The sequence below is a fragment of the Cotesia typhae genome, unplaced genomic scaffold (assembly GCF_013202065.1).
Source record: "Cotesia typhae breed Kobodo isofemale line unplaced genomic scaffold, CoteBio_Ctyphae contig_119, whole genome shotgun sequence".
Classification (NCBI taxonomy): Eukaryota; Metazoa; Arthropoda; class Insecta; order Hymenoptera; family Braconidae; genus Cotesia; species Cotesia typhae.
This window is the reverse complement of record NW_027423712.1, coordinates 2,836,712-2,863,316: the sequence shown is the minus strand read 5'-3', so window position 1 is coordinate 2,863,316 and position 26,605 is coordinate 2,836,712. Positions and strand designations below refer to the sequence as shown.

At 30.0% G+C, this 26,605-nt stretch overlaps 1 protein-coding gene and 1 long non-coding RNA gene across 7 annotated transcripts in view; one reads left to right on the top strand and one right to left on the bottom strand.

Annotated features, from left to right (window-relative positions):
• The window catches only part of Mef2 (myocyte enhancer factor 2), a 46,510-nt gene that overhangs the window by 15,335 nt on the left and 4,570 nt on the right, over positions 1-26,605 (bottom strand). Inside the window, exon 1 of one of the 6 annotated variants that reach the window (XM_074247920.1) lies at positions 10,121-10,701. The exons of 4 other annotated variants lie outside the window; for them this stretch is intronic. The gene's annotated coding sequence lies outside the window, so the exon portion shown is untranslated. Of the gene's footprint in view, positions 1-8,985; positions 9,126-10,120; positions 10,702-26,605 lie in introns of those variants that run through there. One more of the 6 variants, XM_074247929.1, reaches the window with a different exon arrangement.
• LOC141530727 (uncharacterized) lies at positions 9,253-23,041 on the top strand. The gene is made up of 3 exons (XR_012479786.1): positions 9,253-9,692; positions 19,410-19,483; positions 21,238-23,041. It is a non-coding gene; the product is annotated as an uncharacterized LOC141530727 (long non-coding RNA).

Here is a 26,605-nt window from a genome sequence, read left to right as displayed (position 1 = left end):
GTTGACGTGTAAGCGTACATGTATGTCCGGAGGTATGTGTGTGTAAGATGTATTGTAATGTTAATCGGCACCTTTAGACCAGCAGACGTACAGTGACTTAATTGTCAGTCAATAGCGTAATTTAAATAATGTGTACAACAACAGACGGCAGGTACACGTAATCCCACCAGAACTAGAAACAGAATCAAACCAGAGACGAGCAAGAAGGATATTCTCTCGCGAATATTCCCTGCTCTGGTCTATACAGCTCTTATCTCTAAATACCCACTATGAGATTGTATTTAGTCGCGTGAACTGTGGATATAATACATATGTATGTACATCACTGAGCAAGAGATATAGAGATAGGGATAGAGAAATAGAGAGATAGAGACAAGGCTGAGATTCGATGATTTGGTGGTTGATTCAACCTAAAACCAGAACCAGCCACGACTACAAAGTGCTGGTGGTACTGCTTGAATACATTGTTATCCTCGACGTTATCGATTCCTCGGGAGGTAAGCGCGACCCACAAAACGCTAATGGATGAATAATTAAACTTTTCACAAATATATTATATCCTATAGCCAGGAGAAAAACAATAATAATAACAGTCTCTCTCTCTGAAAGGAAGAGGTCATTTTTTTTATATGCCGGGATGATGCTGGTTAAGGATCCAGACTAGATTTTTATTTAATAAAAATTCAAAATTACCGGTGGTTACTTTTACTAGACTGACAGAATTTTATTGAGTTATTACTTATCAGATTAAAAACTTTTAATTTTACATAAGAAAAAATTTTTAATGTTTTGTCTAAAACATTTTTTTATCTATAATTAAATTTTTAATGATTTTTTTTTGTCAAATATTTTACTAATTTTTTTAAAAGTTTTACGATTAATTTTAATAACTCTTAATTTGACTTTATGTATTAAAAATTTTATGACGTTAAAAAAAAAAAAAAAAAAAATTTATCAAAATATTTTTATTTTGATCAAAAAGAAACTTTATTTTTTGAATTTTATTTTTGATATCAATTAAACAGTTGGTATAAATTATAATTACAAACCAACGACAGATTGTTCAATTGTAATAATAATTATTGTTCCAACATATTATAATTCTTATATTAATATACTTTATTTTGTGACGTAATAAAGTAATTATATAGACACACCAAGCAATGACATTTTTATTAAAATATTTAAATTACCACAGTTTAATTAGGTGTCGTTGTACAATTATAATTGAAAATATCATTATATTATTTAAAAAGTTGTAAAATAAAACGTTAGCCGATACTTTCCAATCTTTGTTTTAATAATTCATCTTTTTTATGTTTTGGTTGATGACTTTTAACCGCCCAACTTTTGAAATTTTTTCTCCGAGATGGAAAAAATTCATTTTTTATCTTTTAGTTTTTTTAAGTGATCAAGAACAGTAATTAACCAAAGATTGAAATTTTTTAAGAAGGAACTTAAGCTCTTGGACAAAAATAATTTCCGTTGAAATGTAGACACGCGTTGACGGAATTTTTTTTTAATTTCTTAAGCTCTTAATTTCAAGATGTCGCGAGGGTACACTTTACTTTTTTAATTATTTTTCAAACCGCTCAATTGGCTTTAAAAAAAACGCATTAATATTTTATGGATCAAACAGCTTTAGTTTGATACAGGGCGAAAAAAACGTAAGAATTTTTCCAATATTAACATAGTAATTTTTCCAATAGTAACATGGGAGATTTTTTTTTTATTAATATGATTATAGAAATATCCATGTGACAAAGGAAAAATTCATTTATGACATGAAAAAAAAATTTTTTTTTTCCAATTGAAAGAAAATAGAAATCGAAAAAACACCATTCTGAAATTTTCAGGATATTTGTAGAAAAGGTCAAAGTTTCATATAAAAGAAAGAAAAAAGAAATTAAAAATGTTTGTCATCGAGAAATTCCGAGTTTTTTCGGAAAATCTAAAAAATAACGATGAAGATAGGTTCGAATAATTTGTTTCTATTTTTTCCCAAAAAGAATATTTAATAAAAAAATATTAAAAAAAAAAAAAACGTCTCGATAAGTCAATTTTTTAAAAAGTTATGATAATTTAAGCCACACAGTCCATAATTTGCTGAATTTTTAATTATTTCGAAATGTAAAGCAAAATTTGAAACAATTTCCTGTTTTAAATTCTCTGATCACTGTTTTACTTTTAAATTTTCTGAAATTGCTCGAATGAGAAAATTGTAGTTATTAAATTAATAAATTTAAATTAATTTCCCATGAAAAAAAATTCCCATATTACCATTGGAAAAATTACTATGTCAACATAGGAATTTTTTCTATGCAAAAATAGGAAAAATTCCTATGTTTTTTTTTCGCCGTGTGCCTCAAATTTTTTTTACAACAGTTTTTTTATTTAAATAAATAAAAATATTTGAGCTCATTCAATTTTTTAATAATTAGTTTATATACGGATTAATTTATAGAGTTTAGTAATTGTTAGCAGTTTAAAATAGACCCCGTCAAAAACCAATAGGTTATTTATTAAATATATTTTTATTTATGTCATCATCATATTACACCAATTCGCAGATTCTATCTATTGATTTTAGGTAACTAATATATCAATAGGAAAAAATTTTTAAATTCAAAACAAAAAGTTAAAACATTCAACAGCATTCAGTAATTTTTTTATAAATAATTGCAAGTCAAATCTACAATTTTTTCATGTTTTCATTCAAAAATGACCAAAATAAAATTAAATTTTTTCAAATAAAAAATTTGCGAACATAATAAAAAAAAAAAAAAAATGAGACAAATTGATTACTATACTGTCAAATATAAGTGAAAAAAAATATTATTTCTTGACAGCTTTTAGCATAAGTTGGTCACTCAAAGAAGCGCAGCTGTTTTAAAATTTAAAGAGATTTTTTATATAAACATTTTAAAACAACCGTACGAGTGATCAAATTTTCCTCTTCTTCTAATAGTGATATAAGAAAATAATTTTTTTTCATCAAAAAAAAAAATATTCAATCAAAATAGAAATTTAAAAAAAAAAGTTGATACTTCGTTTTCAAAAGCGATTAATGTTTAAACGAGTACATAAAAAATTATTAAAAAAAATATAAATCAAAGTGCAAAAAAAAAATTTAATTCTAAATAAAAACTAATCAACTGAAACTTTATAAAGTTTTCATTTTTTCCCGAAACTATAGACGCAAATAAATATTTTACCTGAATAATAAAGCGAGTTGAAACTTTTAGAAACAAAAAATATTTCCATCCACACAAATATACACTTCGCAACTGGCAAATTAGATTGCATATAAAAAAAAAAGAGCTAATATTTCAATCATTATTAATTCCCGGATTATTTAAAATCAATTTAGTCGCAGTAAATATTTAATAAAAAGAACTACCTCAAGTCTATCTTAATTATCGAATAATTCCAGTTAACCGCGTGACCCAGTCGATCAAAAGAACTTGAAAATAGATTTAACCCTTCACCCTTTCCCCGAGCCGACAAAACGTGTAAAACTCTTTCTGTCGCTGCATTAGTGACTATTGATGTAGACAGAGAAAGCAAACGTGAATGATAGACGTGAGGACGTGCACCAGAGGATGAGGATAAAATCCTCATGACAGAAAAGCTACCAAGGAATATATAGAGGTAAAGTGTGTGTATAATATATAGTTATATAAATTGTAAGTACAGTATGGTAATAATGTACCGACAGCAGTAGCGTTACCAGCATCAGAATCAGTTAAATTCAGAATATCTATAATACAATAGCAAGCAACATCCCATCCAGGACGAAATGCCAGGATCTTTACATATCGATCTGTCAGATGAGTTTTCTCGTGGTACCAAGCCCGGTGAATTATTTATCGCTCTGCGAGATATCACCAAGGATAATCGTACTAGTAAGAAATTTTCTTAAGGTATGCTTTGGCAAGTCAAGTGATTGGAGGTGAAAAACTGATAATTATTATTTTAGACGCTAATAAAATATTTTATTGCTTTTTTTTTTTTTTTTTTTTTTTTTTTATGACTGCTTCAATAAATAAAATAATAATCTATAAATATAAATTTTTATTGGATAATTAATGTCACTCTGATTCGTTAAATATTTAATAAGAAGACTACACGTCGGATAGCGTTTTAATAAATCCGATAGATTTCGAATCAACCCGTCAGATTGAAACGATATATATCCTCGTTAGATTTCTTAATATTTATTCATGTATTTTCGGGTTTATTTATTAAATATTCAGAATGGGTAAAGTGATATGTTATTTCAATACAATGTTAATCGGGTTTATTTGATCTGATTAATTTGAATTTATCCAATCGTTTGTATTTTATTCTTGATTCAATTGTTATTTACTGGGTTAAATTAAACGTAATTTTCTTATTTTAATCATGTGAATTAAATATGATACTTAAAAAATTTTGACTCCCAATTTCGCACTGAATTTAAAAAATAATTGTAATATTTTTTCAGGATTTTTATTTGACATTTTTTTTTTAAATATTGAATTTATAAAAAGTTTATCGTCTCTTCAATTTAAATTTGATTTAAGTAATAAGGATAAAATATTAAATTTCCTCCTAAAAATGTTTCTTACTTTTTTTTATACACCCATATTGAAATTTTTATTACAAATTTTTTATCGAGTAAAAGCTTGAAAAAAATCTCAAAATAAATTCGATTGCCACAAAGGAAGTGTTTAAATTTTTAAATTGTCCAATAATCAAATATCTCGGTTTTACCCGTATCATAAAAATTAAATAATAATTGGTTTATTGTTTTTTACGTACCGCTTCAATGAAATTTTTTTTTTTTTTAACAATAATATTGTTTTTTTCATTGTGTGAATATAAAAATAAAAAACCTTTCAAATCAATATCAAAAAACGGTTATTCATAAGAGGACTAATAAACTAATAAAATTCACTTAAATACTTTTTTTATGGTCGTCATATTTTTTTATCAATTTCAAAGTGGAAAATAGCGCTTGTTACACTTTTTTATCGCACAAAAAATTTTTATTAATTTGTTAATAATACTTTATTTAATTATTTAAGTGTCTTGTTTATTAACAGGTCTTTTTCCGTGCAAAAATTTTTTTTTCTTATCATGAATTAGATCCTTAAATTTATATTTTTAAACAATTATGACTTAGTAATTATTTAAAAAAAAAAAACTTGTTAATTTTACTAAATTAATTTTTTTAATAGAAATGAAAGATATTTTCAATTTTTGTTAAAGTAATTTACAATAAGTTTGATAAAAATTATCACTAAAATATTAATAGTAATTTTTTTTTTTTTTTTTTTTTTTTTTTTTATAGAAAATTAAATAGATGCAAAAATTTTCATATATAATTGTAAAAAAAAAAAAAAAATAAAACGGACTTTTTTTTATTAAATCAATTTATAAATGAAGTAATGTTTTAAAATGTGACTTTAAAAATTAAATTTCATATCTGATCAATCATAATCCAAATCAAATAGTATAACAATATAAATTTTGTGCAAAATAAAAAAAATGATTAATTTTCTCCAGTAACGCGTATTGATGAGTGAAGAAGTAAAAAGACACATGAAGAAGCACAAGCAGAATATAAGCTGTAGGGTGTATCGACCTCAAATCGCCTTGAGGCCGAACATCCGCAGTGATAGCACCGTAAGGCAACAACTAAACAGTAAGTCGTAGTGTAAATTAAAGTATGTAAGACTTAGCCTGTAACATGTGATTTTCAAGGAGGGTAGAACCCTCGTAGCATGGATTCCTTGGGAAGAGTGAAATAGTAAAGGAAATGACGTCTTGACCTGACAAGAGTACCAGGTGGCTAGCAATCCTTGTCTGAACCAGCAAAGACAAGCTCAGCTTTAATGTAGGACCTAACTTTGAGGATCTCAACAGATTTTTTGTCTATAATTTTTTCTCAACGACTTTCTTCGAGTCCTAGTTGATCTACAAGACTAAACAGAAGTGTAAGCACAACTACATACTCTATTCCCTATCTCTAATTCAATGTCGTGGAAGGGAACGTGGATCTGTCATGCCGCCGGATATCCGTTCACCCCGTCCCAGTCTCAGCCTGGAGTTAGATAGCGGCGAGGAAGTACGGAAGATCCACACAAGAGTTTGTAACTTTACTTGTACAATATATAATATATAATAATACATCAACTACATCAACTACATCCAAATAAAAGAGAAATGAAAAATGACTATTCTTTTCTTCTTTTATCTTCATTTGTCTGTAGTCTTGGTTGATGCCTTTTAAAGGGGGTAAATTTTAGATGCTATGAAAAATCTGATTGATTAAAGAGTCATTAAATGCCACTGGAGATGCTTTAGGAGGAGCCTTTGCTGGGCGGAGCAATGCTCAACAGCTCAGGGCTATGACTAAGCTGTAGAATATGCACTTTTGCGCACTTGGCATACTATCAAAAAAGTGACAGTGCAAAGAGAGAAGTTGGAATACTACGAATCAAATTGCTAGATCATTTCAAAGAAATAATTATTATGAACAAATTTTTGTACAATGACAATCATAATAATTTCTCGTTTAAGAACATGTTGACAATTTTTATTTCTTTTATTTTTTAACAAGAGATTTTCTTTGATTCAATTAGAAAAATATTTTTTTTTTACTCGGCTATTTTGTACTAAACTTTCTTGCACATTATCAATAAAATTCGAGGATAGAATAAAGCATCCGGGTTTGACTGGAAAAAAAATTTATTGTCACGTAAAGAAATAAAATTTCACTTTGATTCAGAGAAACTTTTTAAAATTCTTAAAACTTTTTGGGCTTTAAAACACAGACGATGATTTGATGATAAACTTAAATTTATTTTTCGATCTATAGAAAATTAAAAAGCTTCGAGTTTGAAAATTCTTTTAGAGATTTTTTAGAAGCTAATTTCTTCTTAAATAGTAATTTTAAAAAGACAAATTCGAGTAAAATAATTCATTTCTTTAAAATTAATCTTGGTATGAAAATATTTTGTATCACTTGAAAAAATTTTTCAATTCTTATCCATGATTCATTAGTTGAATTCAATCGATCAGTCTTAATAATTGATAAAGTTTTTTTAAGAGTAGCCTTTGCCACTTTAAAGTACAATAAAAATCAATAATTTACACACTTGAGGTCTAAAAATGTAGTCCAGGTTAATTTCGAAGCGTTATTATTTAATATAGTAGTGAAGAAGAAAAGTTAATTTCAAGAAAATTGTATTATATTATAGAATCAATAATAAAGTAAAAAATTTTTTGTAATTGTGTAAATTTAACATTTTTAAGTGTCAAATTTATCATGTAAATTATATCTACTAGACAGTTTTATTGTTTTATTTTTTAACCAAAATTTTGAACCAAGAAAATAATTTTGAAGAGTTTAATTGTCTTGAATCAAGACGAAAAAAGGATAATTTTATTCAAATCAAGACAATAAGATTGAAGTAATTTTTTTTTTGTGCAATTTAATGTAATTAAAATCTCAAAATAAAAGGAAGATAATATTTAAAGTGAAAAATCGATAAAAGCTTATTGATTACTTGAATGTTTATTTATTAATATTTTTTTAGGTAATATTTAATATTAACGTGACAATTTGAATGAAATAATATTCCTGGAAGCACTATTGACGACAATAGACAACGGCGAGACTCATACTGGTTGCGTTATGAAACCAATTGTTGGATTGTTGGAGCTTACTCAATAGTTTTGTTAAAGTGAAAGCTCCAGGTTGATGTAGCGTATGTCCAGTTAAATCTTTCATGCTTGTATTATTATAATGGTCTGTGAGTAAAATGTATGTAGATATAGATATATATTGCGCGTAATGATAACTGAAGTTGGTGGTGTATTCTTTTGTAACATCTGACGATATTTAAATAGTGTGTATATGTATATATCGATAGTAAGCAACTTTTTGGCAGGAGTACTTTCATTGAATTTCAATAGAAAACATGCCAGGCAACTAAACGCATTGTTGATGATGTCAATGTGTATCACCACGTCGGCGACTAAATATATTCAAGCTGTTGGTATATATATATATATATATATATATATATATATATATATATATATATATATATATATATATATATATATATATATATATATATATATATATATAATGCATTAAATACTTTAGTCCATCAGCAGAGAGAAGGCAAGCAACCGGTTGCCAATAGAATCAACCTCGACACTGATCCACATAGACAATGGCATGTGGAAAAATAATATAATTATGTACTGTTTAAAGTTAAAACCGAAATAAAATTTATTTGAATTCAAATTTAAATAATAATTCAATGAATATTGATATTGATATGATATGATTGTTGGATGAGGCATGAGGGATGAGATACAAAGTTGAAAATTGGATTGAAATGTCAGGGTGAAGTTCTCTCGTCATTCACCATCATCACCAACCAACCAACAACCACCACCGACACCATAAGCTCGAGGGAATTGAAGAGAATCTAATTAATGCAACGTGATCTCGTGGATTTATCGATTCAAAGTGCAGTATCAAAGGGGTAGAGGCAGCCCGAGTAAGCCAATGAGACCCAACGAGAGCGAGGAAGAGTAGGCTTAACTGAACCTCTCTGCTGGTGACAATGACAAGGAATATATCTATGAGGATGAGAACACCCAACACGTGATCCCACCACCATCCATAACTATACTCTGTTCGTCAAACAAATTGTATCAGTATCAGTATCAGTATCAGTATTAGTATCAATAATAATATAAGCGCAAGGGAAAGGTAATTGAGATATCCATGTGGATGATTCAATATTAATATTTAGCGCCCATAGATGCGCGAATTGTTATCGCGTGTGTCCATCCGTTAACATCCATCGGTAACCTCCACGTGATACCATTTACGGTTAATTGCAAGACTGCTGAACAAAAACAACAACCGACGGCCATTTTATCGAGCGTCAAAAAGATAACAAGATGGTGACTTACGTTCTGATTCCAAATGAACAAGGGAAGCTCATGGTTTAACGCACCAACTTGATTTAACTCAGATTATGATGATCAAGAGAATAATCCAATTTTGCTTCGACAAAATGATTGTTTGATTGTTTAATGGATCGAAGCGCGTTGATCGCTCGCGGGACACTTACTAAAGTATCCCCCGGCTATGAAGAGGCTCCTTAGGAATAAATTTGTTGGAAAAAGAGAGTGAGAGAGGGACTTAAGGAATAGTATTAATATATAGAGCAAAGGAAGAGTGCCGGGTACAGGGGGTTACAATTTTAGCGTTGTGAACTGAGAAGAAAGATGACTACACACTGAATTCTCTCTCGCGTCTCTATCTGGTAAGAACACACTGTAACAGTGTGTTCTAAATGTGTGATGTGTGATGGCTTATTCTGTATACTCATTGCCATTGCGTACCGGTGAGTATTAACAAACCGAGTAAAAGATACCAAAAATAATTTTCGGCGGTGAAGAAATAAATCGGGGAAGCAGTAACCAAACTGGTACGCTACCACCGCGGCATCACAACGTACAAGGCAGAGTGTTTAAGTCAGTCGATGGTGTCGGCCAGACTGTTTGTTGTCTTCTCAGGAGGATTTACCACCTTACAACTAAGTTTTTTAGTGGATACACCGGATTTATATCTCGTCTGCCGAAAGGTGAACCAAAAAAGAGGATTCGAACGAGCGGTAATATTCACAAGCAGAAAAAAATTATTTATTGTTATCACTGTTATAATTGTAATTGTAATTATAGTTTAAATAATAATAATAATAATGATAATAATAATAATAATAATAATAATAATAATAATAATAATAATAATAATAATAATAATAATAATAATAATAATAATAATAATAATAATAATAATAATAATGATTACTATTATTGTTATTGTTGTTGTTGTTATTATTATTAATATAATGTCGAGTAGTGAAGTGTAGTTGGATGTGGTGACAAAAAAAGATCGTTACTATAAAAAACAACAAAGTCAAAAGTCTAATCTAAGAACTTTAATAATAAAATTGAATTGAAAGTAATTTTTAGCAAGAAACGTGCACAAGAGAGTAAGCGAGTAGAGCAGAGCAGCTGCCCGTCGCTGGTTAGGACTTACCTCCGCTGTTTTTAGAACTCCACTCCCAGAAGCGCGCTACCCGTGCCGAGCCAAAACCAAAATACCACCGATATGCTTCCCCACACCGACAACCCCCTGTCTTGGTCCTCCCATAAGAGTACCACCTCTCGCCTCTCGTTTCCCGATCGCTCCCCCCGTTGGGGATTCTGGTGATGCTGCTGCTGCTGCTGCTGCTGCTGTTGGCTCTTCAGCTTCTGCTGTAGTTGTAGTTGTAGTTGTAGCTACTGGTATAGCTAACCAGCTTGCAGGGATCTCAAGACCAAGACGTAGACGGGCGAGCTAACGCTAACGCCAACGCCTTCTTCTTGTTGATCACCGACTTTGCTCTTGGTCTTAGTCAAAGCTAACCGCAAGTCTTTGTGTGAGCATGTGTCAGTTAGCATAGCAAACTCTCGGCTGGCTGCCAGAAACCAAACTCGAGTTTCAACCTAGATGCCAACGAGTAATCATGGCGGATTTTATCGCACAATGAGTCTACAACACCAGTGCGATAATTTTTTTCTTCTTAGCTTCTTAACTTCTTTGATTCTTATTCTTATTTTCTGGTTTTGCTTTTGCGTATGTCTTTTACTACTGCTACTGCTATTGAATTAACCAAGCAATCACTGGAAGCTGGAAATATGTAACACAGGTCGATAAACTCTAAAATCAAATGATCCATCCGGAGGTAGGTTGAGGTATATATGATTATAATAGGAATAGAATTTTAGCAGATAGAATATCAGAGTCAAGCTTGAAGCAACCCATCAACGCCTGATTGAAATGACACTGTATCAGTGACGTTGATAATCTGTCAAGAGAACCGAAGTGGCATATCGCGAAATACATGCTGGCTCCAGGTATTGGGTTAGAAGTACCAATGACCGCATGGCTCATGAAGCATTCAGCTAGTGGTCGTATATAAATTAGCACGACAGATGGGACAATGGCTGTGTGATATTCACTGGCTAACGTGACGTAATTGGATTCAAACCAATACCTTGTTTCTCGGCATCTATCTGTCTCACTTACTTGAATACTCCAGCTCTCAATACATATTTATCAACATACATCTCTACACATATCTACCAGTTGTTGGTGTCTATACAAAACACACCGATGAAGGTGTCCTCTCTCCTTCTCTGTTTCCCTCGTTCACTTGTCTTTATCTTCATCCAACAGATACAGAGACTGATGCAGATACAGATATCTAGTCGTGAAATTTATCAAATCTAAAATGATGATTGCTAACCGATGTGATATCTTCCATATTTGTGGTAGACCAAAAGAGATAATACTTAATGAATAATAAATGGATGCACCGACCGAACGAACGAACGAATGAACGAACCAACCAACCAACCAACCAACCAACCGACCGGTTATCATATCTCTGTCCTGTTCACCGGGATTCGATCAAGACTAAACGGGTTAACTGAAGATGAGACCGAGCCATTTCAAATATAGCAGCAATCATTAATGCATAAGATTCGCTGTGAGATGGTAGAGTTTCTGTTCGAGTGGAATGAGGATGATAGCTGCTGCTTCTACTGCTATGATCTGCTGCTGCTGGTGTACTTCCATATCCATTCGATCTGTAAATCTTCCTCGCACTCTCTTGCTTATTCATTACTGTATCCAGAGATGTAAATGTTAAAGCGCTCTATCGAGCAAGACATAACTCTTTAATCGATTTATCGATATCGAATCCGAACACTTTAATCAACGCATTATTATTTCACTTGTGTCGGGAATAATTTAGATTTAACGTCCAATTTTAATTGATCATTTCTTTGCGGTTGGTCAATTTTATTGATGGATTGCAGAACGAATCAAAGTGTCTTATATTTTATTTTATTGCATTATATTACTATCAGTAGCAATAAGATGTTCAGCACTTCTGTTGGTCTTAGTCTTAGATCTCAGACGAGACACGTTTTTTGGCAAACCCATTATTTTTACGTCAGTGAATAATTGGCTGAGAGTTTTAATTCGATTTTATCTACGCAGCATTCAATTCTGAGCTCGTAAACAGTCTTTCTATCAAAGTTTATGAGTTTTTTGATTTTAAAAATGTATCAGGCTTCAAGAGGCAATTTTTTTTGAACATTTTTTTTAAGGAAACTATTGCAGCGATTGTTTTAAAATTTTTAGGTCACATTTGTATATATTTTAAGTAAGCATACAAATTTTTGCAAATAAAAATCTTCAATATTTTCGGAGTTAATGAGTAAAATAATTGAAAAAAATTAAAAACAATCAAATCATTTAATCAATTTTGAAGAAACATAATTAAAATATTAGAGATATTTTTAGAAAATTTTTCAAAACAAAATTTTTATGCTCTAGATTATTAACAATAACTTTAAGATTTTTAAAAACCAACAAAACTAATTAGGAAGTACGGTTTAATCTAAGAGGACCCATGAAAAAGAAATATATTGACGTGTTTTTAAATTTAAAAATGTGTTTCGTCAGGTGTGGAGCAATGACGGGGTTTAAATCGTGAAAAAAAGACATTAAAAACCAGGCTAAATCCACATTTCTCTTTACACTAAGCTCCCTTCGATATGTACATATACACATACACAGATTTTAGTGTTAGTAATTTGCTGGAGAAACAGGAAAGTAAAACAGCATCGTCGTCTTAGTCGTCGGAGATCGGCACGTGCCACTCGATAAATCTGTCGGCAGCTGACGGCGTGTTGCTGCCGGCTGTTTTGTTGGTGCTCTTCTACCACATTTACGTCTAAACTCTCTCTCTTTCTTGTGATGTTGATGCCAACGTCGCAGAGACTTTAACCAATTGCTATGCCTGGTGCTTGCAGCCTCAAGCTGAGCCGAAGTAACAGTGTGAGGGTTAAAAACCGTCAACGTTATCGTCTTCAATACCAACTTGGTACACTCAACTCCAATATTCAGCTTCCATCTTCTATCTTCTATAACACAAATGGGCCTCCACGGTTTCACGTTCGCGGTCCAGGAGGTGTTGGATTTCTCAACCGACACAACCGACCCAACGACCAAAAAATTGTGATCGTGAGAAAATCTTTCATTTTCTTTCCCAGCTCATCAAAGAAAGGAAATATATTTCCTTCCGCTTTGTTGGTTTAATAATTCAAGAGTTTAAATAATTATAGATATTGTACTTTCAGTAAGTTAATCATTAATATTTATAATTTAAGTTCTGGATAATAATTGCATTAGGTTTTTTAAAAATGACATTTTTAAATCATATCAATATTAAAGGTAAAATTTCTGTTGGAACGTGCAGTTAATTTAATTAGTAAATTAATAATGGAAATTTACAGTGTCTTTTCTCAGTCTCTTGATTCATTTCCATATATATATATATATATATATATATATATATATATATATATATATATATATATATATATTCTCATATTACCGGATTAACTTTATATCACGTTAAAAGCTTTCTAAGATATGCATCTGATAGAATCAGTAGGTCAAAATTGAATTCACCTTTTCAATACTCGTTGGGTCACGCTGGGTGACAGATTCGATCGCATTGCCAAAAATATCTCCATCGCCCTGGTGCACGCTGTATATACATTTAATACGTATAAATCCGGTACGGTGTACTGGTGAATATTGAGAAACAGAGAATTGCCAACGATAAAACTCACTTGTTAATTCCAATGACGTCGAAAACTCGGTGACGGTGATAGTAGATAGAATATTCACATGATTTTTTAATGAAAACCCGGAATATTCCCTGCTAATGCATTTAATTTAAGTACACCTATTATACGACAGCTTTATTATTTAACGTTATTTAAATTTTACATCTTCATTTATAATACACGCGGTTTAATGGAAGATAGATCAAATGTTCTGATCGATTTCTGGTGAATTTTATCTTACAGCTTCATTAATTAATTGTCATCTGATAGATATATGGAAAAGAGCATTCAATGTGGAGAGAATAAAAATGCACGCCTCGTATTCTTGGGTTAATAAATAATTTAACTTTCATTTTCTTCAAAACGATACTATCAAATTAATGGTTGAGCTTTTGAGATGTTATTTACATGTTGGCAACATTGGTAGTCGAGTTAACTAGAGTGTTACTGACACCCGTTAAAGTAAGACTGAGTTTACTCAGAATTTTGTTATTCGGCTGGTTATATTGGGTTTATTATTTTATTATTCATAGAAATGAAAATGTTTTATTTTGTTCAGTCAGTACTTCTACTTATCCGATGATTTTTAGCGATGTTTCGATATGTTTCGCGAAATATCGCTCAACCGATCAAAGTAACATCATAAAAAATAATCATTTTTAAATTTTGATTTATGCGAAAAAAAAACTTGGAATAAATGCATTCTTCTACATTAAATAAAAACTCAAAATATCAAAGTTGATCGGCTCATTTAAGATAAGACAAATTGTTTTGTAATAAAAAAAAATAGATAAAATAGTTTTTATTTTATATGAAATATCAATAAACTTTTTTTTGCACACAGTAAAAAAATTTTGCGTCAAAAAATTTTGTGTTAAAAATTTTTATGTTAAATATTTAACACAAAAATTTTTGACGCAATGACGTAAATTTTTTTACGGTACAATCTCAAATAAAAAAAAATAGCTCACAAAAGACAGCATGTACTTAATTGTGTCATTTATAAATAAAAAAAAAAAAAATAAAAAAATTAATTTACTTGTTGATTTTTTTTTTATTTTTACACTTTAAATACATGTAAAGTCACATTGAATTTTTTAAAGATGTAAGACTTTATTCAAATTCTTTTTTAAGAATACGAGATATGATAAAATCAATAAAAATTCATCTTACAATTTTTTTGCATCTTAAATTAATATTTTAAGACAGTAATGATTAAAAAATTTTCTACAACATAGAAAGTAAAAAATTTATTTTTATAGTAAATTTGAATTAATTGATTTTATTAAACTACTAAAAGATAACTAATTAAAAATTAAAGCCAACACACTTTTTAAATTTACAATAAATTCATTTTAAAGCTTGTAATTTTGAAGCAATTTTGCTGCTTCCTACTTGACTAAATCAAAATTTTCCTACTAAAGTTTCAGAATGTACTTTTAATTTTAAAATTTTCAATTTCAAGCCAAACAAATAATCTAAATTGCAGCTTCAATTAATATTAAAATAACATTTGCTTGTAATTGTCTTCTCTACAGATTATTGATTAGTATGTCATTAGTACCTCATATAAGTGTATTTTTTTGCATCATCGGAGCAAAAGAATTTCCATGGAGAACAAAATGTATGTATTTATGTAATAAAATAAACAACAATGTAACTCGATGATAATAATAATAATAATAATAATAATAATAATAATAATAATAATAATAAAATAAGCAGTAATAAAGTGAAGCATGTGGCATATTACTGCAGTAAGGTATTTTCCAGATAATTAAAATTACATGAACCTGAAGTCTATCGTAAACACACGTGGGCAGGACAAAGAGATCGGGCGAGCGTAATCCGAGCTGTTGTTTACGATAATAAAGAAAAAAGTAAAAAGGGGGAATGAAGGATAAAAAATATAAAAACGGCATACCGGTCGATTTGTCTCGATCGAGGGCAGACTAGTTGTCTGACGTAGAAATTGGCATCGTCGCTCTTAGCTAGACGTTCAGTTATTGTATTGGTACACCAACTAAACAACTTTGAACGTTGAACGTTGTTGTTGTTCACCGTGTTGCCGTCGACGTACAAGTTCTTTGCTGAGAAAATTTTCTCTTCTATTTTAGAGTGTATAAGTGTATAAGCTCAGATTCAGCTTCTCTTCTCTTCTCTGTCTCATGCTATGTCCTATGACACGATACGACTACGACGGCAAGTAAAAGCCACCGGGCTAAATTTAAACCTCTTTCTGATGATGGGTTGCAAGCAATACCAGCACCAGTAGCAGTACCACCAGCAGCAGCACCAGCAGCGAAGCTGGCATAAAAAAATTACCAAGAGTTGGAGCAAGGAACAGCTAACCCGAGTTTGATTACAAGAAAGAGAGTGAGATGAAATGAGATGAGATGAGAGAAAAACGACCTGGTCCGAGTACGAGGGTAAGGCTCAACCCGAGAATGAGCATGAGTATGAGCAGGAGCAGCCGCCAGAAACCAGAGCACGTGCTTCGAGTGACGTGTGCCTAATACATTTCTCTCACTCTTTCTTCCTCTGTTCACTCTTTTGCTAGCTGATTCGAACCAACATTTACAATCATCTTCATTTTCACATTCACATTCACGTTTTATTTATTCTTCATTGTATGCATGAGTTACGGAAGATTTTTAAATTTCGGCTCAAGTGCAATTGTTAGTATTATAATGACAGAGAAAAGTTGCTTTGAAGTTATTCATTTTTTTTTTTCACGAATTAATGTCAATATCTGTCGTTATTATGATAGAAGATTTTTTTTTAATGATTTTTTGGGTGACAAAAATCGGTAAATAAAAATTTAGTTACACAGAAAAAAAGTTGCTTGAACAAAAAAAATTTTAGAAAGACCCAAGTTGTTTTGGAGCAAGAAGAAACTTTATTTCATCCCACATACTTTTTAAATATTTTCTAGAATCACAAAAATTTTTTTGTAAAAAAAAATTTTTTTTCTGTCAACTATAGTTTTATTTCTGAGATGAAGACAAAAATATTTTGATTCGAGCAATATTTTTTCAAATTAAAAAAAATTTTTCAATTCAAGAAATATTTTATTTGATTTAAATTAAAAGATCAAATTTTTAAATATTACAAATTTTCCAGACGATTGTTATGAACAAGGTTACAATTTTTATGAAAATCGTTTATTAATAAAATAAAATAACAAATTTTTTAAAAATAATTATTGTGTCGAACTAAAGACTTGATTAAAAAAAAATTATTCCTATATAGAATTAAAAAAGTAAATTTTTTTTATTTTTATGAAAATTTTCAATTTTATTGAAAAAATATTTTTTTTTTTAAATTAGTATTTTCAAACTTCGTAATTATGTATAATTTTAAAGTGATGAAATTTTTTTTTTTTTTTTTTTTTTTTCAATAATTTAAAATTGTAATTTGCCATATAGTTGACTTTAGAACAACTTTACCGAGGAAATATTCGAAAATATAATAGTATAATACGATCTGGTGATACGCTCCGTACGTTGATTTCTTAAACTTGAAAGTTAGACTTAACTCGCTCACCCCTTTCACACAGACTCGGCACACACGAGCTTAAAAAACCTATCAATTATCGTCGCGCAAGCTGCACGCTCTCCAGACGCCCCAGCTTCCTGCATTTGCTCTTCTGCACCTTGCGTACATACTTTTATAACAAATCCAGAGCCATAAGTGTTTCTTTATCGTCAGAAACAAAAATAAAAAATAAAGTAACCTAGTATAAGATTTTAATGGAGAAAAAAATAAATTTTTTATCGAAAATGTTTATTTCGGTGACAGCGACAAAATTTCACCGTCTCAGTCCTGAAAGATATAGTCGAAAAAATGAAAAAATGACGCAGTTGGGGTAAAGTCGCCCCCGCTTTCTTAATTTTTAGACCGTGAATAAATATTTAAATAATCATTTGACCGTTCAGAAAATTTACCAGCAATAATATTTAATTTATTTAGTGATGGCTGTTAAATATTATTCCCTTCAGTTTTGACAGCGATCGTAAGATACCCCAGGGGTGATGGAGAAAACCAACAGATTCATTATGGCCCCACGTGCTTTTTCTTATCCCCGGGAGTAATCTCGGTAGGAGGCTGGAAAACATATGTCTTTAGAATGTTTTTATTTCGTAAAAACTCTCTTTACTTTACTTATTATTTCACTTTTATTTACCGGTTAAGTTAATGCTGAATTACTTTTTGTTTATTTTATTTTAAGTAACTTTGTAATGCGGTAAGCCGATTGTCTTTCGGTTCTTATAATGTATTCGGAAGTACTTTAAACAAAATCGAGGAAAGTTAATAGAATAAGCGTCGAGATAAAATGTACTTTAGGGTACTGGGGATTAGTTTTAGAAAACATTCGTTAGTATACTTGTAATATGAGATGAGAATATGAAATATTTACACGCCTGAATTTTTTTACGCTCAAGAAAAAATTATTTGATTTAAGAAATGTTGGATTTTTTCTATTTTATATGTTAATTGAAAATTTAATAATAATATTTATCAAAATTTACAATAGTTCAAAGATTTTTTTAAAATTATAATTTAATGAATTGTTTAAATAATAAAAAAATTAGATGAAAATTGTGAATTACAGAATTTATTGACTTTATAATTTTATTAGACTTTATTGCGAAAGTCTTTGCAATAATAGTAATTTCAAATTAAAAAAAGCCAGTTTAAATACATAAACAAATTTTCCTTATTCTCTTTATTTCAAATACAGAAAAAATTCTCGAGTAAAAAAATTCCTTGACTGAAGAAAATAATTAAAAAATAATTATTTTGGGCAAAACAAAGTTTTTTTGAGTAAGAAACTTTTTTGCTTCAATAAAAATTTTATTTTGATACTAGCTGTTGCCCGCCCGCTCCGCTGGATACTTTATAGAATTATAGTTTTAGATCTAGACTTGAAATTCAACTGGACTATTATTTTGACTTGCACAGGTTCCACATTCCATCGAATCGGAAGTATAATTTATTGAAATCCATATTGAGATGATCTCTACATGACAAACAAAAGATCCTTACCAAATTTGCAGCTTTTTAAAGCTATATTTTAAAAATTAAGATTTTTTATTGTTAACACCCACCCCCGCGATCTTTATTGGAGGTGATTCGGTGTAAAATCCGTTCTTAGACCATTTTTGTATTACATATAGACGACTCCTATTAAATTTGGAGTCTATAGGAGCTATAGCTTGGAAATTAAAAATTTTCGTTGTTAATACCTATCCCCGCAACCCTCTGTGGGGTGAGATATCGTAAAATTCATTGATAGATTATTTCTACATTTCTTACAGAAGATTCCTACCAAATTTGAAGTCGATAGGAGCTATAGTTTAAAAACGGGAATTTTTCATTGTTAACGCCCCCGCAACCCCCTTGTGCGTGGAATTTTGTAAAATCCGTTCTTAGCTGACCTCTACTTGGTGAAAGGAATATTCCTGCCAAATTTCAAGTCTCTAGGTCCTATAGTTCCAGAGATATCCTGATGAGTGACTATATCTATAGAAAGTCTCCTATATATATATATATATGAGAAGAAAAAAATCACCGAAATCTATATTAATATTATAAAAAGGAAAGATTTGATTTTTTTTTTTTTTTTGATCGTATAGGCTCCGAAACTGCTGAACCGATTTGAAAACTTCTTTCACTGTTGGGAAGCTACACTATCCCCGGGTGACATAGGGTATGTAATATTAATTTCAATTTTGAAATTTGTGAAATGTTAAAACCCGTGCAAAGCCGGGACAAACAGCTAGCGAGTAATAAACTTATAATCAACAATAAATTAAAATTTCACAAATTTAATTAAAATTTTAGTTAAAAAACTTAATACGCAAAATCGAAAAAGGTTGAAACAATAATTTGGAGGGCTTACCGAACAACTGTATTATCAGCATATCAAGTATCTAGTATTGACACTAATAGAGTACCTCCGTTATGATTTTTAACAGAATCCATTGTCAACTATCAAACAAAGGGCTATTCGTCTAACAATTACGTAATTTTCGCGTAATCATGTTCTTATCATATCTCTCTTTCATAACTCAAAATGTTCTTGCTTGCAAGTTTTTTTTAATTCTCATTCCATAACTTCGCACAACGATACTATTAATCTGTTCAATGAATTACATTATTGCTATTATAATCAACGTTATTGTAATTTATAATACTTCAATAGTCTCTCAGTATCAATTGAACTTGATAAATAATTATTATTTCAAAAATCCAACCCGGTTTATTGATAGCCCAGATCATTATTAAGATTACTGTCTGTCATCGATTACCTTATATTATAACTGAATCTTAATTATTATTTAATACCCATGTCCATTAATCAATGACATTAATCTCTAATGAGACATAAGAGCACTTAAAAACAAGACCAATCATTTCATATGTAAGTTCAAGTAACTCCGAATTATTAACTGCAATTCAGTTTATTCCTGTTCCAAAGTTTTGTTTGTTTAAAAAAATTCTATTTTCACGCAATATTTTTTATAGAAAAAATTTTTAATTAAAAATTTTTTGACTAACACAAAATTGCAAATATTATTAACTTTTTTCTTAATATCCAAGGCAGATAAATTCTTTTTAAATATATTGATTATATTTTTTTTTTCAATTACATTTAAATAATTTTATTCAAAAATATAATTATTGTTTCTCTATTTATGTTAAATTATTTTACAACATGGAAATTTTTCCAACAAAAAACTACAATAGTTAATTTTTTTTTGTTTCAATAAAAATTTCATATGCGCTGAACTATGGAGTGAACGGTGAAAATAATTGATGAAAAGTTGTCATAAAAAATTGGATAGTTAAAAAATTCAATTGGTATTTTAAAATGAATTTTTCGAACTGAATAATTTTTTTAATTGAGATTCATGTAATCTTAACTTTTTGTTGTATAATAGATGAATTATAAAATATGAATAAATTAAAAAAATTTTCAGCTTGAAAAAATAATTAAAAATTTGAAGTTTTTTTTTTTTTTTTTTTTCCTCATAAATAATCACTATCATTAAAAAGACCTTAAACATAAAAAAGGGGTTTAAAAAATTAATTTCTCGATTTTCAAAGCACAAATGCAGAAATCAAATGTTTGATTGTAATAAAAACCCTCGTCAGCGCAGCGGATATAAATATAAGAGAAAAATAATAATAATGATAATAATGAATAAGCCGGTAACGGTATAAGTAAGAAAATTCAACATCTCCAGGAAGGCGACAATAAATTTGAGCTCCCTCATGCGTTATCGCTCTCGCTCGATCGCGTACACACTTTCCCGAGAGGAGTGGATGTAGATGTAGATGTAGATGTGGATGTGGATGTGGATGGATGTCCTATAACTTCATCTTCCTCTCTTTTTCGCTTTTCTCTTCTCTTCTCTTGAGAGTATCCACACGCATCAGATACATATTTCGCTTTCGCAGCCCAGCTAGTGTAACATGCACTGAAGAGGATAGAGGATAGAGCATGTAGGATGCAAGTAACCGAGCAAGCACGCAAGTTAAACAGCCTGGCAGAGTAGGCACGGGTCACAAGCGCCGGGAGTAAAGAGAGTATTAAATGCGTGCGCCGTTGACGGTGCGTAAGCTTGAAACGCGACACCGTACTAGAGCCGGCGAATGCGCCCGAGTCACCCGGCCAAGGGGAAATCATCAAGGCAGCACCAATACCAATACCATCAACTCAACCCAACCTTATATCGCCTACATCTATATATTCTACATTTCTCATATCATGTGTGTGCTCATATATGTACTTATATCGTCAGAGCCGTGACTACGTCAACCAGAGATTTACGTCGCACCGGCTGTATGGATGTCCAGGCATTACTTTCTTTTCCTTTACTTTACATTCGCTTACATTATTATTATTATTATTATTATTATTATTATTATTATTATTACTTATATTTTAGTTTTCAAATTTACATAATTAAAAAAAAAATTCCATAGTATTCGTATTTAATAATAATAAAAATGAAATAATAATAATTTTTCATTCATAATGTATTATTATTATTTTTTTTTTTTTAGATTTTTCACTTAATTGGCTATCCAGTCTAATACAACAATTATTTCTTTAATTTTTCATAATATTGTTAGCCTGTATATCCCTCCACGAATAAACAATTTAGCCACAACTAATATCTAAATTTGTCATTAAAGATAAATTTGATTGAAAAATTAATTCGGATGGTCCAGACCAGGACTCGATCCTGAATCTTTTGGTTACGCGCCAAAGGCTCTACCTGTTAAGCTATCTGTTAAGTTAGGAGGAAATAAAATATACCATCGACTTTAAAAACAATGTATTAAATTATTATTATTATTATTATTAACCCAAGTCAAATTTCTTCAACTATTTAATTATTTATTATAGAATAGCTTGAGTGGAAGATCAACTAACATATAATCAGGAAGGAAGAGGTTCGAATCCTGACTTGGATCCGAGTCTCGATAGTTTTTTTTTTTTTAAATAATCATTTCTATTGAGTTAAATTTAATCAGAATGTTGTTAAATTATTACCTCAATAAACACTAAGAAGGATCCTTTTTGACTTGAATTGAAAAATAAATAATTAAAATTGTCAAAAAGATTGATCTTGGCTTAATATTATTATTAACAATAATAAAAATGCCACCATTATTGCATTGTATGTAAATGAAGAAATGACATAAAAAATGACCGAAAGTATACCGCCATATAATGATCGAGATAACGTAAGTTGACTGTAAGCAGAGAAGGACAGACACAAGGAATGGGAGAAGAACTCTGGCAGCAGCTGCTGTTGGGCGCGTGCGGCGTCGAACCTTTTAAGGTGCGATCGCTGGACGCTTGGCGTCGCAACCGCCCCTCTTACATTTCTTACATCTTCTTCGTCTTCTTCTTCTTCTTAGATTATGCTTCATCAGCATCTTTCCTCTAATATAGAGCGCAGAGATGTACAGCTACTTAAGCTGTAGCCGAGCAGCTACGAGTTCTCTCGAAAGCTCTCGCCAATCTTACCATCTCCGGCTAATTACATGCCGGACATTTTTTTGTTTGCCGTTTCAAGTCGAAAATGTAAAAATTTTTTAGTTTTTTTTTTTTTTTTTAGCGAAGATAAAAATTTTTGTCGGTTTTTAATATTCATAAATTTTTTGCAAGTAGTATTGCTTATCAATTACATCTGCTATTTCATTTTTTTAATAAAAATTTATTATGCTTTTTTTATGTATTCATGATAACTTTTTTTTATTGACTATGCGTATAATAAAATAATTTTTCATGAATAAAGTAGAAAAATTTTTTTTTAATTGTTAAATAAATGATTTATGTATTGAGAATATTTTTGATACTTAAAAATTCTTCAATTAATTTGGTGTTTCAAATTAATAATTATAAAAGTTAAATTTATCTAAATTTGTATTGACTAAATAATAAAATTTAGTGTTTACATAGCTAAATTTAACTTCAACTTTTAGAACATTATCGAAGACAAAAGTGGAATTTTTTGAATAATATTTGAGCACATTTAAAACTTACCGCGAAATATAAAATTGATATTTTTTTTAAAGGAAATATTTCAACAATTTCTTCTCTAATAGTTTCTTATCGCATAAACAATTTATTAACTTAACCGGCAATAAATTAAAGTATTATTCGGCATATTTTGAATTCCTGTAACTTCCGTTCTCCTTTATTTTTGGTCCAACGATCTCAATTCACTCCGAATGTTTTGGTATAAAAAGTTCAAACACGCAGTGTCGAAATCACACTAAATACCAGTAAGTGATCAAAGTAAACAGCAAAACTTTAAATCTCAAATTTTGCGTTAAATATTCAAAATACAAAAAAATGATAAGAGTACTAATTTCTCGAAAATTTTATGCTCTATAAAAAAGGTTTTTATCAATTTTCTCGTAAATCCAATTCTAGGCAAGATATTTAGATATTTAATGAAAAAACATAAAATTTAGTTGTAAAAAAATCTAAAAAGTTTTTAAAGTAAGTTAATAGAATAATTAATAATTAGTAACGAGCCCATAAAAAATCTCCATTCATTGATGAAAACTTATAAGATAATTGAAAGAAAAAAAATCCAGGAGCTTTTAAAGATCTCGAACTTAAATTTAATAACAAAATAATGAAATAAAAGGTATATAGCTAGCAGCGAATTGAGCATTTATTGATAATACTTATTCATTTGGCTTCTTTTTTTATTATTATGATCTTGAGCTCTAGTTAAACTTGACAGAGGTCGGGTTCTCAGTGGAGAGTTTGGGGTAGTTGGTTTGTAGAGCAACAGGCAACCCCAGCAGGACTCAACTCTGGGCTACAGTGTGTTCCGAATAGAATGAGGACACCAAAAAGAACCGTGGAGGGCTTGCTATATTGATGGACTCCCTTAGTATTTTATCACGACAAAATAATAATAGTCATAGTCACAGTCACAGTCACAGTCATAGTCATAGTCATAGTCATAAGCATGAATAAACCTTTAAATACGATTATATCATTTTAACACTCGTAATTTATTCATAACTGACGTAATAACACATCTACGTTGTACACACGAGGAGAAATAATAAAAAAAAAAAATATCTGTATTTACGTATCCGATGTTTGTACGAGATAAATGAAAATAAGTGAAAAATAAATAATAAAATATAAAAAGGAAGTATGTGTGTTACTTGTTGAACAACCTTCGGTTCGCGAAATTACCAAAGTCACTGCCTACACGTGACCAACTCACTAAAATAAAACAAAACTTTATATCTAACTACTAACAATGCACTTATAAATGCAATTCGTTCATATTTATAGTGATATATATTTATATTAAACAAGTATAAAAATATTCATCGCGGCTATTAAAAACTGGCCGGTTGTGGAGGCATTCAAAATAATATTAATCGTCTATAAATTGTGGGTATAGTTTTGCAGTTGATATGAGAATTACTATTGCTATTACCCGCGACCCAGCAATTGACTCTAGTCATTTAATAGCAAAGGTAAGCTCTAGTGTCGTTGTACATTGGTACGGGTGGAGGTTCTGTTCTGCCTCAAATACGTTCACTGATAGTGATATAGTTTAAGCAAAACAACATGTATAGATGTACATCTAATGTACTGAGACTGACTACGAGTTGGTCTAGAGTCTAGACACACACGGGTATATATTTATGAGGACACAGGAGGGTATATTTATCGATTTCATTGAGCTTTCCGTATCCCCTTCTTCTGTACATTATACTCCTTCGTAGTTTACTCTTTCGTTCTATACTCTTTTTGCTTATAACCACCCTCTTATACTCTTATCAACTACAGTATATTCTTTTTTACCTTTTTTTTTATTCATTTTTAATAATAATAACAATTTACTAAAAAAATATTTAGGAAGACTAATTATTTTGGCTGAAGTAAACATTTTATCGCGCCAAAAAAAATTTATTTTCTCAAGAAAATGTTTACATTAGCCAAGACTATTTCGGTCTTTCTCAAAAATTTTCTTGGTTCAAGTAAATCATTTTTTTTACTTCTTCTTCTACACCTACATTCATAAAGAAAAAAAAAATATTATTACTTCATTTTCTTTGCATTAATAGTATGCATGGTTTTTAAAACCTAATTAATTTTTTTTTTATTTATTCAAAATAAAAATTAAAAATTTAACTCGCAATTAACATATTTACTTTACCGAAAAGTTCGATGATTCTATGTCTAGCCATTCAATAATAATAAAACCGTCATTTTTTCATAAACACAATAGACATCAAACAAAAATCTTGTGTCAATGTCATCGATTTTCAACAAAATATTTATTTTTAAGCATCATTTGTCAACAGTAAAGTTATTTGAGTTTCATTTATTAAATTTTGAATCCTTTTGACATTTGACTCATTTGCAGCACATGGATGTTGTTGAGTTTGATGAAAAAACATGTTTTGTTATTTTTTTCGAATAATTTACAGAAATTCGGGAGTTATTATAGAAGTGTCATTTGAGATTCAAATTTTTTAGATAAATCGATCATTGTATTAAATTTCATACTCTTTACTTTCAATATACCTCCGAAAAAAAAAAAATAAATAAGCAGTCATAAAAAATAAAATTTTTAAAAGAAGAAATAATTTTTATCAAACTAAAAACACATTTGCAAGTTTTTCTCAATGAAAAATAAATTGCAAGTTATATTTTACACCGTCCAAATTAAAAATGATTAAAAATAAGGACTTAAAATAAAATGATGTAATTAAATTTTCTAATCGTGTTCCTCGAGCTTACATAACTTGGTAAGGTAAGATATATAATATCTAATATATATGTATATATAATTTAATATAATATAACATATATAAGGGGTTGCGGAAAAGCCTTGCTGGTTGGTTAGTTGGGTGTGTGTACATACGTGGGTAGAAATCGTGGGTGGTCTGGTCTATACTCGGTTAACTCTATAAGAGATGTGAACAGGTGAAGCAAGGTAATACAGGTAAAGTTGTGGGGTTGAATTGCCGATACACTTACACATGTGTCTTACATATAATAGGTATAAGGACCATACACCTATATAGCTATAACATAACATCAGCGTGCACGTCGTGTAGGTAAAAAAAACGTTGCCATGGATACGACCATGGCCACCCTCAATCAATACACGATGGGGTGTTGGTAAGTTTGGTGACGCAGGAGAAAAATGCCCACGTGGTCCTATGCCACGTGCAGGAGCTTTCTTTTAACTTTTATTATTTTTTATCTCTACTCCCTTCTGATGAGCAGAGCCGTTCACGCATACATTCATGCATACCCACT